Genomic DNA, 10,981 nt, shown 5'->3' with positions numbered 1-10,981 from the left:
CCAAACTACTCTAGTCACATCTGCCTCCTCCTGTACCCGCTGAGCGGTGATAATGCCCTTGTAGTTTTATTACTGTTTTGTTAATCCAAAAGCCCAGGTAATATTTTGGAGACAAAGGGTTCAGATCCTGGCAGGACAGATGGTGGAGTTTGAAGACTCTCGTGATGACCTGAATCAGTTGGTGTGGAAACTCCCACCTGATTCACTCATGCCAGTTCAGGAAGCAAACTGCCATAGTCATCTGTTCTATCCCACATGAAACTCCAGATACGTAATATTGTGGTTGACTCCTAACTGTCCTCTGGGAAATAACTGATGTACTAGGCATGAAAGAAAATATTTTATTTTAAAAATCCCATTTTCCCATTCATGGATGGATCCAATTTTCCTTTAAATGTTGCAAATGCATCCTCTTCCATCACTTCCTCAGCAAGTTAATTGCACACGTAAAACACCCTCTTTCAAAGAAATGCCTCACATGTCTTTTTTCTCTGAAACATATGCCCTCTCGCCTTGGAATCCCGCTTCTGGGCAAAGGCAGCTATCGTTAACTCTAGCTTACCTCTCAATAATTCATACACTTCTGTCAGGTCGCCGCTCAAACCCCTAACCTAGAGTGAAAACAGTCTCAACCAGGAAAAAGTGAAAACTGCAGATGAGAGACCAGAGTCGAGAGTGTGCTGTGCTGGGAAAGCACTGCAGGTCAGGCAGCATTTGAGGAGAAGGAGAATCGACGTTTCGGGCAAGAGCCTGATGAATGACACTTGTGTGAAAAGTTGATTCTCCTACTCCTCGCATGCTGCCTTACCTGTTATGGTTTTCCAGCACCCCAAACTCGAATCTGAAAATAGTCTCAGCCTATCCAGCCTTTCATTATAACTCAAATATTTCACAAATGGCAACATGTGTATATACCTTTTCTGAACCTACTCCAGCTGAATAATATCATTCCTACAACTGGGCGAGCAGAACTGGACATAATATTCCGGAAGAGGCCTCATCAGTGTTCTGCAAAACTTCAACATAACGTCCCAACTCTTGTGCACAAAGGACTGAGCAATGAAGGGAAGTGTGTCAAAGGGCTTTTAACCATCCTGTCTGTGTGCATTGCAAACTACAAGGAATTATGTATCTGTACCCCGAGCTTCCTTGTTCTCCAACACTACGCAAAGCTCTACTCTTTTTGATGTACCAAAATGCAATACTTTCCATTTATCCAGATTGAACTCCATGTTACATTTTTCAGTCCATCGACTCGTTGGATTAAGATCTTTTTGAATCTTAGATAATCTTCCTTACTGTCTACAATTCTGATGTTGCCTGCAAACCTACGAAGCATGCCTGCAATGAGTTCCACTGTTTTCTCATATAGATCAATGATTCATATTTACTTGTAGTGGCTGTGATTTAGCAGTGTGCAGATCATACAACAGTTACTGAAAATGTGTTGCTGGTTAAAGCACAGCAGATCAGGCAGCATCCAAGGAACAGGAAATTCGACATTTCGGGCCAGAGCCCTTCCTGATGAAGGGCTCTGACCCGAAACGTCGAATTTCCTGTTCCTTGGATGCTGCCTGACCTGCTGTGCTTTAACCAGCAACACATTTTCAGCTCTTATCTCCAGCATCTGCAGACCGCACCTTTTACTCATACAACAGTTAATCATGCAATTAACCATGAGCACTCCCAACCTCGGAATTGCTTGTGCCTCTAAACCGTCATAGAATTACCGTGCATTCACCGGTTGTATCACTGGAGCCCTCGAGTATCTCTGCGACCTTATTCCCATCCCGACTTCCATTTGGATCTTCGCGACTGCGCCACTCAGTTCCACTGATTCTGGGGCTGGGAATTGGGAATATGTGGCAGCAGTGGTTACTGCCTTGTCGGGGGAAACTGGTGAAGGAGCCGATGTTAAACTGCATTGCTATTGAAGCGTACATTTCAACAAAACCTTCACTGTCCCCGGAGTCTTTGATATTTTGGAGAAATCTATTCATCTCAGCTTTCAGCATATTAATGATGGAATCACCACAGCCTCTGGAGGAACCAATGTTAAACGGTCAACCCATTCTGAGTTCCCACATATCTGCCACTGTTCGCTAAGCGCTGATACAGTGCATTTGGTGTTCTGCCTAATATTTCTTATGCTACTGTACTGCAGTAGTTAGCGTGCTTGTGTGTGGGATGCCGTGATCGTATAGTGGTTAGTACTCTGCGTTGTGGCCGCAGCAACCTCGGTTCGAATCCGAGTCACGGCAGTAATTGCTCCATCTGCCGCAATCTTTGTGAAACACAAAGGAATCGGTTGTCTTATCATGGCAATTTTCTCCAAGGTGATGATCTTTTCCCTTCAAATTCTGCTCGCTCACATCTCTGTGTTTCGTATGTCAGAATTCAAATCCACCCGTTCTCAGAGATTTCTCTCCCTGCTTCGATCACAAACTAAACTTTCCAGCCCACACCCCTTTTTCATTAATTTAGAGATGTCGGTTTTGGACTATGGTGCACTAAGTTAAAAACCACACAACACCAGGTTTGAGTCTACAAGGTTTAACTGAGCACTAGTTTTCGGAGCGCTGCTCTTTCATCATGTGGTTGTGGAGTCATTTCCTGTTTCATTCAGGCACTGCAGAATCTAACACTGACTCTCACATTGATACTGTTCACTCTGTGCTGCTGTGGTCACTGTTGCTGGGTAATGTGCCCCACCCCCACCATCGGGACCTGCAGACCAGTTGATCCATTTGCTTACCGCTGTTGTGAGGCAAATCATCAGTTTGCAGCTTTTACTGATGTGGACTTGCGATTATTGAGGGTCAAGCTCAGGAAAATGACACAGGACAATATCGAGGAAAAGCGACTTCATTGGGAAAGATTAGTTTCACGCGTTTTCTGCAATGGCCGAGCACTATTACCACTTGACTGTTAACTCAGACACCAAGCAAATGAACCAGGGACCCAGGTTTGATTCCAACCATGCCAGGTGTTGGAATGGAGATTCAACAAATATCTGGAATGACGAATCTAATAGCACCTATAAATCCATGGTCAATTGTTGAAAAGACAAAACCATCGAGTTCACTGATGTCCTTTGAGGAAGGAACCTGCCATTCTTACCTGTTGAGGCCTCGATGTGACTCCAGACTCATTGCAATACTGTTGAGTCTCAACTACCCGCTGTGCAATTAGGGACCGCAATCAATACTGCCGAGACAGCGACACCCTCATACTGTAACAGAATAGAAAAATAAATAATTCAGCTCTACCTAGATTACTGTGTGCAGTTCGGCAATTCACAGTATAGCAATGATGTGATGGCACTGGGAACATTGAAGGAGAGATTCACCGGGATATTGTCTGGGCTGGAGAGTATCATTTACGAGGAGAGATTGGACAGACTGGGGTTTGTTTGTCGCTGAGCAGAGGAGAGTGGAGAAGACAAGGCTGAGATGTACAAAATAATGAGGGATATGGATAGGGTAGACTGAAAGAAGCGTTTGTTATTTATGGAGGGATCGAACACTGGGGCCAAGAGATTTCGGGAAAAGGCAGAAAGGTTTGAGTAGATGTGCGGAAAGGGTCAGAGAGGTGGAAACCCTTCCAACCTGAAACAAACTGAGACTTTAATTTGCGATGCCAAAACATAAAAGACTATGGGCTAAACAATGGAAATCTTGATTCAGGTCGTTAAGCAATTGTGTTGGACAAGTGCAACCACAACAGGCTGAAAGGCCTCCTTCGATGTTGTTGCCCTCCACAGTATCGTGGTCAGTGTCCCCGCCTGTCACAGGGCTCAATTCTCCGCTGAGGGCATCGTAAAGGTTTTAAATCTGTGGCTCTGTTCCCCAGTGAAGGTTATTCATGCCTGGCCTTCCATTCTCGATTTGATATGTGACAGCAAGGACAGTGCTGTCTGAATCAGCGTGGAGATGGACTGCAACTCCTGGGGAGAGAGAGTGTCAGTGAAAGTGCAAACACGTAACTTCTGCAAACTGCACATTGTGTTTGTGTTGGAATGAAAACCATTGTATAGAGTTGTTCCTGACTGATGTGTTTATTTATAACAGGAATCTGAGGAAGAAAACAGAGTAAACCCATTCATTTCTGAGCGCAGAAACATTTCCAGAAGCACTAATGAGGTTGTACAGCGCAGAATCGCGTTTGGATGCATTGAATTCGGGTTGATGGGCGCAGCTTGCTTTCACTCGGCTGAGTTACCAGTGTGTAAAACCATTAAACATGATACAGACAGTGTTCAATGTGATGGTATATTTGCTCAGTGGTTCGCACTGCTGTTACGTCTGTAGGTTAGGTAGATTGGCCGTGTTAAATTGCGCTGATGTGTCCAGAGAGTGAATTCAGGAAGTTGAGTGAATTACCCATGGGTAACGCAGTGATAAGGTCAGCAGTCACACGATGCCAGACTTTATTCCAGTGGATTTATTTGAAATCACAATCCAGAGGCCTGTGGGGATAGAGACGGTAACTAGGTCTGGTTGAGATGCTGTTCAGAGTGTCCCCACAGGCTCGATTGGCTGCATTGTACTTTCCGCATTGTAAGGAATCTGTGATTCTCTCAGAGAGGACACTGCCAGCGTTTACTGGGCTGCTAAGACATTAGAGACGATGCTGGTGGCATTTACTGGGGATGGGATTTTATTTATTTGTGTGATGGAAAATTTGAAACTGAACCAAGGAAAACCGAATGGAAATTTTGCACAGCAATTGAGGTTTGGACAGAGTAAATAGGTGGTAAATTCACTCTTTCAAGTTCGTAATTTTCTGAACGTCAGGCTTTCAAAACCATCGATGTCGGACAAAGAAATAATGGGAGCTGAATTTCTATCACTCAGAGAATCCGATTCCAAAATATTTGGAAAGGCACGTTTAGAGACACAGAAGCAGTGAGTTTCACCAGGAGAGAGACAGCCTGTGGCCAGGTAAAAGTGTAAAAGTTGGGTGTGGGGGTGGGAAGGTGCGAGGAAACAATGTCTGATTTGGACGACTTTAGATGTAAAGATAGCTCAGAAACGTATGCAGCTGATTAAGATTCAGCAAAAACTCAGAGTTTTGAAACACTTCCGTTAATATTCCAGATGAAGCATTATAAATGGAACTGAGCAGATTTTGTATATTGTCAAGGAAAGATATTCCATAATGAATAGGAAGTGACCCGTCTCTTGGAGATCGATTTCCTGCTTTAAGCCCATGCCTCAAAGATGGGAGGACAATCGCCATGATGTTGGGTTCATTTGATACCCACTGAAATTTGCCAACGTAACATCAAAACTGGCATCTTGTTTTGTAGTTTAACCTTCTGTTTTTCTCATCAGTATTTTATTTAAGCTGAAATAAATTCGGAGCAAAATTGAATACAATATTAAACGTTCCAATGTTATTAATCCATTTCACTTCCGGTCATTGCAATGAACAGAGTGAGGTTGCAGCAAAATTAATAAAATGAAATGAACAAAAAACATTTCCGGGAATTTTACCCAGTTCAGGTGCAACCATATGAGAAAGACCGTCGAGCGAAAACATCACCTTCACTTCTCTCTCCATATATACTTCTTCATGTGAGAGAGAAACTGAAGAAATTATGCGTCAAGACTAAATGTGCGTGTGAATGTGACGGGAATTTCATGTTTGCTGGTTCATTCTGAGACAGTTTCGACTCGGAAAGAATCAAGGACAGGTATTCCTTCCAAGGACGAGGTCAATTCCTTGGACTTTGCTGGTATTATTATTCCGTTGAAAGCAGAAACATAATGGTGTGCATCCGATTCATCTCAGGGAATTTCTTATCCCCTAGGTGCATCATATGTAATCCTGATGTGGTCACATGTGAGCCCCTTTGCAGTGGGCTGAAGTGGCCCAGAAGTTAATGCGACGGGTTGGTCTTACATTGTGCATGTGTGAATTTGAATCCTACTCTGGCTGTTACTTCTATCAAACGCAGCTGTGGTTTCCCTTTGTGCCTCGTATCTTTAATATACATTGGATGTGGAATCTTGCTCTTGCCCTTCATTGCACCGGAGATTTGTGATAAATCGATACCACATCAAGGTCGAAATAAAGCAATTTTATTCTGTTGTAAGTTAAATTGGGATAATGAAATGGAGTGCAACATTTCTTTCCTCATTTCATTCCCTCTTGACTTCCTCTAAATTTACATCACATGAAAGAGAAACAAATAAGGAGAGATCGAGAGCAATACATTATCCAGTGGGATTGTGAATGAGTATTTTGGTGTAACACTCCACACAAAGGTCTGAGCAATATTTCAAATAATCAATTGTAATTGGAACAGCAGAAGACTTCTCCAATGAAACAAACCTTTCATTCTTTCACAAACTATTGCTGTGTGAATCACACCGCGAACCATCATCCAGTATGATCACCAAGTTGCCAACAACATTAGATCCACCAATTCCCTTTAGCAATCACAGCTTCTGCACCTACCCATCTGTGGTGTACCCAGTGTCATTTGTTGTCTACAGGCCATGGCACATTTCTTATTCATGAGCTTATGAGCCTAGTTCCTGACCCATCTGATCAGTTTGAGAAACCTTTTCTATCACTTCATCCCATCCCCTCAGAATTCTAACTTATCAATAAAATAATGCGTTCGACCAAATGATATAGGATTCGAAGTTGGCCATTCAATCCATCGATTATGCTCCACCATTGAACGAACTCATGGCTGATCTGACAATCCTCAACTCCATTCTCCTGCATTACCTCGACAAAGCTTCATTGTCTTTCTGATTAAATATCTGCCTGGCACAGTTTGAAAATATACAACAACTCAGCCTCAACAGCAGTTTCGATAAGGAGATCCACCGATTCACTGGCCCCCGAGGAAAGAAATTACTCCTAATTTCTGAACTAAATTGGCAATAACTAATTCTGAGTTCATGTCCTATGGTGCTCCTCATACCACAGGGTAAACCACCTGCCCATATCTACCCTGTCCAGATCCTATGAATATTGAACGTTTATAAATGTTATTATGTGATTATAGAGCTCCCCTCCACCTCCTCTGTTTCAAGGAGAATAATTCCAGCCTAACCAATCATTCCACGAAGCTCCATATTCTCCAGTGTTGACAACATGTTCGTAAATCCCTGCTGTCCCCTGCAGCGTCCTCACATGTTATTAAGGCAGGTGGAGAAATTTCTGTGAGGCAACGGTTGAAATTTCAAGCACAGAAGGGCAGTGGAACTTGAAATCAGACAGCGACTGGAATCAGATTGGTCCACACAAGGACGAAATACAGTAACGATAAATCTGACAAATGAGAATCTGATCATACCGTATTGACATTCAATGGCTTTACTGTCACCTAATTCCCCTGTGTAATCGTCCACGGAGCTAGTATTTATGTAAAATGGATTGAGACTGGCTATATAAAAATTTTGAGAGCAAACACATGTCCGTTAGTAGACAGTTTTTGATTATAAACTCAACTCATTGTTCCGTGAATCCTACACTGTTTGCAAGGCACAAATGGGATGTGGTACAGAACTCTCTCCATTTGCCTCGATGGGTGTAACTTCAATAATACTTAAGGGACTGGACACCATCCACGACACTGCAGTCACTTGATTGTACCCTATTTAATAACTGAATATTTATTCACTTCACCGCTGAGGCACAATTGCAGCAGAGTGCACCAAATACACGATGCACTGGAGTAAGTCATCCGGACATTTTTGACAGAACCTTCAAAGCTCAACAGCTGTACTGACTGTAAGGACATGGTTGGAAGATGCAACGAAACACCACCATTTTCAAGTTCCCCTCCAAGGCCCATAGCACCCTGACTTGGAAATGAATCAGTGATAAACTCATTGAGTGGTGAAGCAGTCTTGTTGGGCAAAGTTTCATACTTCAGCCCCCCATCTTTTATCTTAAATTTAGTAAATGTTGATTTATGCGGTGACCGGACTTGGGCTCAGACCTTCAGCTATGCCCTAAACTGGTGATTGCTGAAGTTCTACTATCATTCACAGTCTCTGGTCAACAATAGATAATATCCAAAAATCCTCTTAATAAACTGATTCCCATCAAGATGAAAGTAGTGCTGGAGAAGCACAGCAAGTCCAGCATCAGCTGAGGAAAAATCAGTGATTCAGACAAAAGGCCTTCATCAGGAACGAGACTGGGAGCATATGGGATGGAGAGATAAATGGGAGGGGGTTGGATCTGGGGAGAAGGTAGCTGAGGGTGCAATAGGTGGATGGAGGAGGGGGCGAAGGGGATATGTCAGAGCGGAGGGTGGAGCGGATAGGTGGGAATGAAGATACACAGGTGGGACAGGTCAGGAGGACGGTGCTGAGCTGGAAGGTTAGAACTGGAGTAAGATGAGGGAGTGGTCTTGAGGAAACTGAGAAAGTCCACGTTGATGCCATGGGGTTGAAGGGTCCCGAGAAAGAAGATGAGGCGTTCTTTCTCCAGGCGTCATGTGGTAAGGGACTGGTGATGGAGGTGGGCCAGGACCTGCATATCCTCGGGAGAGTGGGAGGGGGAGTTGAAATCGTTGACCATGGGACAGTGGAGTTGATTCTTGCAGTAGTCCTGGATATCTTCTCTGAAGTGCTCTGTCAGAAGACATCCGGTCTCCCCAATTTAGAGGAGACCTCATCTGGTGCAGCAGATACAACAAATGACACGTGTGGAACTGTAGGTCAACCTTTGATGGATGTGGAAGGCTCCATTGGAGCCTTGGACATAGGTGAGTGGGTAATGTGGGTGCAGATTTTGCATTTCCTGCGGTGGCAGAGGAAGGTGCCGTGAGGGAATTGACGCCCATTGGAGGGTGTGGACTTGATTAGGGAGTCACGAAGGGAAAGGTATTTGATGAAAGCGGATAGGTTTGGGGAGGGAAATATATCCCTGGTGGTGGTGTCAATTTAGAGGTGGCAAAAATGTCGGCGGATGATGTGATTTGTGCAGAGGTGGGTGGAATGTAAAATGAGTACCTTCCTCTCTCCATGTTCTGCCGTTGTTGTGTTCGGAGGTCTGGGGTTCATGGATAGAGGTGCGGGACATGGATGAGATGCGTTAGAGGGTATCTTCAACCACTTGGGAAGGGAAGTTCTGGTCTAAAAGAAGGAGGCCATCTGGTGTGTTCTGTGGTGGAACTGGTTCTCCTGGGAGCAGATGCGGCACAGGCAGAGGAGTTGGGAACACAGGATAGCATTTGTGCAGGAAGTCGGGTGGGAGGAGGTGTAATCCAGATAGTCAGTGGGTTTGTAAAAAATATCAGTAACACTGACCTCCAGGGATATTTTTCCATCCCCACCTCTATCCACTTTCATCAAAAACCATTCCCTCCACGACTACCTAGTCGATCCATGCCCTCCAATCACCAATCCTGCCCTCCCAGCACCTTCTTCTGCCAACGCAGGAATTGCAAAACCTGCGCCCACATACACCCCCCACCTCCGCTCAATGCCCCAAAGAAACCTTCCATATTCATCAAACTTTCACCTGCGCTTCCACACATGTCATTTATTGCATCTGTTGCTCCCGATGGGGTCACTGGACACTTTCTCGTAGAGCGCTTCAGAGAACATCTTCATGACATCGGCAACTATCATCCCCCACGCCCTGTGACTGAACACTTCAATGCCCCCCCCCCCAACCCCCGCCACTCTCCAGAGGACATGCAGGTCCTGGGCCTCCTCCACCGCCAGTCTATCATCACCCGTCGCCTGGAGGAAAAACGTCTCATCTTCTACCTCATGACACTTCCTCCCCATGGCATCAATGTGGATTTCACCAGTTTCCCCATTTCCCCTGCCCTCCCCAACCTTGCCCTAGTTCCAACATCCAGCTTGGCACCATCCTACCGACCTGACCCACCTGTCTATCTTCCTTCCCCCTGATCTACTGCACCATCTTTTCCGATCTAACATTCTTATCCCCACCACCATCTACCTATTGCACTCTCAGCTGAATTCTTCTAAGCCCCACCCCTTCCATTTATCTCTCCAACCTCGAGGCTTCTAGCCTTAATCCTGATGAAGGCCTTTTGCCCAAAACGTCAATATTTTCCTGCAACTCGAATGCTGCCTGACTTGCTGTGGTTCTCCAGCACTGCTCTAATATTGACTGATCGTCAGCATCAACAGTACGCACTTCTGTCCAATTGATTCCCCTGTCCATTGATCTTCTGTGATCAGGAATGTCCACTCCCAGATCTCTTTGTCTGTCTACGTCACACAGAATCTCACTGTTATTGTTTCTTCTCCCCAATTTCGTGAACATTCATTGATCTGGATTCAATTCCATTCAGCATTTTATCTTTCCACCTGATTGATACATCACTGTATTCTCTGACATTCTTCATCATAGTCAACTACACGACCATTTGTTACATCATCAGCAAACCTCTGAATCATGGCAATTACAACTAAGTCTAAATCATTGGTCTACATCAGAAAACAGCGGAACTCCACTGGAAACACGCATCCAGACGTGGTTCATTGCTGGTTTGGATTAACAGCTTCAATAACAGCAGAATCGAACTCCGGCTGTCATTTGTAAACTTGCTGCTGACTCTCTCCGTTGGTCTTCTGAGTGATCACTTCTCACATATGGGAGTGGCGAATGACCTGTGCGCACTGTGACTGAGCAATTGAGTTTACACCTCAGCGGGTAATTGAATCCGTTCATGTACTCACCCCATGGCCCTAACTTCTTGGCGCTGCTGGTATCCTTGTGTCTATTAAGTTTAACAATCAGTTGAATTCGAGTCCACACAGGCACGATTCCTATATTCCCCGTTGTTCAACTATTATTCTACCACGGAATGTGGCTATCATTGGTCTGAAGAGCATTTGTTGTTCATTCTTAATTCACCTTGAACTGAGTCAGAGGGCATTCATGGGTGAATCACGCTGTTGTGGGTCTGGATCACATATTGACAGGACTCGTTATGTTTGGCAGATTTCCCTTTCGACGGGACAGG

The 10,981-nt window shown here is 44.6% G+C and overlaps 1 non-coding gene across 1 annotated transcript; it reads left to right on the top strand.

The window, feature by feature from the left end:
* The first annotated feature begins 2,189 nt into the window (after positions 1–2,189).
* trnah-gug (transfer RNA histidin (anticodon GUG)) lies at positions 2,190–2,261 on the top strand. The gene has a single exon. It is a non-coding gene; the product is annotated as a tRNA-His (tRNA).
* Positions 2,262–10,981: the final 8,720 nt, after the last annotated feature.

This window comes from Hemiscyllium ocellatum, chromosome 44 (assembly GCF_020745735.1).
Source record: "Hemiscyllium ocellatum isolate sHemOce1 chromosome 44, sHemOce1.pat.X.cur, whole genome shotgun sequence".
Lineage (NCBI taxonomy): Eukaryota > Metazoa > Chordata > Chondrichthyes > Orectolobiformes > Hemiscylliidae > Hemiscyllium > Hemiscyllium ocellatum.
This window is presented reverse-complemented; position numbering and strand designations above follow the sequence as displayed.